The sequence below is a fragment of the Carlito syrichta genome, unplaced genomic scaffold, assembly GCF_000164805.1.
Source record: "Carlito syrichta isolate Samal-C Ts95f unplaced genomic scaffold, Tarsius_syrichta-2.0.1 Scaffold98163, whole genome shotgun sequence".
In the NCBI taxonomy this organism is placed as follows: domain Eukaryota; kingdom Metazoa; phylum Chordata; class Mammalia; order Primates; family Tarsiidae; genus Carlito; species Carlito syrichta.
Window position 1 is genome coordinate 9,650 of NW_007042259.1, and position 3,053 is coordinate 12,702.

Consider the following 3,053-nt stretch of genomic DNA (forward strand, 5'->3'; position numbering starts at 1 on the left):
AAGTTCAAGACCAGCCTGGACAACATAGTGAGACCTCGTCCCTACAAAAAATTTTAAAAATAAGAAATTAAAAAATAAATCTGTACTCAGTACCAGCATCGTGCTAAGTGTCTTCCCAGTGTTATCCCATGATACCTTTTCCACTGAGCAGTGGTGGGTCATTCGCTCCATTACTGGTCCATCATTGGGGGATGGATTTGAGTTATACGGTAGTTAAGAACTTGTGCCAGGTCACAACACTAGTAAGGTCACAAAACTAGTAAAGTCAAACCTCTGAATGTGTGCTTTTATTTGTATGTATTTAGAGACAGAATCTAGCTCTGTCACCCAGGCTGGAGTACAGTGGCACAATCACAGCTCACCGCAGCCTCAAACTCCTGGGCTCAAGCAATCCTCCTATCTCTGTCTCTCAAGTAGCTAGAACTACAGGCACACCACCACACCCAGCTAACTTTTAAAATTTTCTGTAGGGAGAGGGTCTCACTATGTTGCCCAGGCTGGTCTCAAACTCCTGGCCACAAGAAATCCTCCTGCCTCAGCCTTCCAAAGCGCTGGGAATTACAGGCATGAACCATCTGGTCTGGTCCTGAATTTGAAATTAAGAAATTTGTAAGCAGACCACCAAGGTCAACCACAAGATCACCCAGCACCCTGTCCATGGTGGCATTGCATCTGCTTTTATCAGAAGTCAGACTTGCAGACGCTCAGGAGATAAAGATTTCTTTTTATACATATACAAGATGGAATATTACACAGTCATAAAGAAGGACAAAAGTGCGAACTTCGCAGCAACTTGGATGGATTTGGAGATCTGTAATACTTAGCGATCTGTCACAGAAACAAAGAACTGAGTACCACATGTTCTCACTCACATGCGGACCCTGAACAATTATCATAATACTGTAAGAAAAGGATTGGCAGTTGTGGGAAACTGCCAGGGGAGGGAGGCGGGGCGGGGGACACTTCCTCAATAAGGATACCTGATCTCAAGCCAGGTCATGTGAGGACCAAAGTGAGGCCCAAACTTTAACTGTACACCGTTTGTATGCCTAACCCTGAATTGTACCCCACATGTTTAAAATAAAAATTTTTTTAAAAAAAGGAAAATTAGCCAGGCATGGTAGCACCCACCTGTAGTTCTGGCTACTTGGAAGGCTGAGGCGGAAGGACTGTCCGGAGCCCAGCAGGTCGACGTGGCGGTGGCCATGAGTGTGCGACCGCTCTCCAGCCTGGGCGACAGAGTGAGGCTCCAACTAAAAAAAAAAAAAAAAAAGATTTCATTTTTGTCAATCCCTTAGACCAGGACTCAGGGAACTTATTCTGCCCACAGCCTGGTTTTGGAAATTCCAATTTTGAGTCAGCTCACAACCACACCCCCTCATTTACCTAGGCTGCATTCACTCAACAGGACCAGCAGAGTGGTTGCCACGGAGACCACTCAACCCCCCCCCCCCAACTTACAGCCTAAAATATTTACTCTCTGGCCCCTCACAGAAAGTTTACAGACTCCGCTTTAGGCTCAAAAGCGTCAAGCCGGGGCCAAAGCCTGTGTTCACCCAAATTCTGCCCTACCTGCCTGCGACTGATTGTGGAACTTTGCACACTCACCCCTATTTCCATCAGAGTCAGCTGCTAAAGGGACATCAACTGGGCACAGTGGCTCATGCCTGTGATCCCAACACTCTGGGAAGCTCGAGGTGAGAGGATCGCTTGAGCCCAGGAGTTCAAGACCAGCCTGGGCAATATAGTGAGACCCTGTCTCTACAAAAATAAAAAATAAAAAAATTAGCACATCTGTAGTTCCAGCTGCTTGGGAGACTAAGGCAGGAGGATAGCCTGAGCCTACGATTTCTAGACTGTGGTGAGCTATGATTGTGGTACTGCACTTCAGCCTAAGTGATAGAATGAGACCTCAACTCAAAAAAAAAAAAGGGACATCAGAGAGCCATGAAGTATACTCATGGGTTTGATGATGGATAAAGCACCCCTGCCACAGAGGGACCAAGAGAACAGGAAACGCTGCCTCGTGGGGTTTTGTGCTGGCAGCGTGCAGCACTCCTGGCCTCCTCCCAGCCATAAGCAATAACACCTCGAGTGATTATTTCACAGGCTTTTAGAAAACCAGAAACGCTGTGAGTGCCTCTATCTCCAGTTCCTTGCTCTCTCCTTGTATTTCAAGAGCGGCAAGTTCCAATAGATTGTCAAGCCTGTCATCCCATTGCACAGCAGGTCAACCAAAATAGCAAATAAGGAACAGAGCCCAGAATAGAGCCCAACTGCTCCATAGAATCCTGCTTCCCCAGCCCCATAACGGCGCAGATCTTTTTCAAAGTCCTTTGAGGGCACAGTGGCTCACTCCTGTAGTCCCAGCTAATAGGGAAGCCGAGGCAGAAGGATTGCTTTTGATGTCAGCAGTTCGAAACCAGCCTGGGCAACATAGCCTGACCCACCAGCTCTGCAAACAATTTTTTTTTTAATTACCCAGACATGGTGGTGTGAACCTCAGGAGGCTGAGGCAGGAGGATCGCTTGAGGCCAGGAGTTCAAGACCAGCCTGAGCAACAGCAAGATCCCATCTCTAAAAAGAAAAATAAAAAAGGAGCTGAGCGTGGTAGTGGCACCATTAGTCTCCCGGCTACTTGGAAGGCTGAGGTAGAAGGGTCACTTGAACCAAGGAGGTTGAGGCTGCAGTAGGCTATGATCACGCCATTGGCAAGGGTCCCATCTCTAAAAATAAAAAATAAAAAAAAGGCAGTGCCTGTGTTAGGCATACTATTACTCTTGTTTGGAAGTAGTAAGCAGATGGCTTTGACCGCCTCAAAGTAAAGGCCTCCCTTGTGTTTTTTCGATGGTCCTGAGCCGCAAAGCATGAGGGGACCTCAGTAGCTTCAAGGGGCCCTTCCACAACTGGGGAAGGAGGTTTCCTTTCTTGTTGAGCTCAACTTTGTCTTCTTCCATAGTTTTTCGTTTTTGTTTTTGTTTTTGTTTTTGAGATGGAGTCTCACTCTATCGCCCAGGCTGGAGTGCAGTGGCCGCTCCCAGCCACCGCAGCCT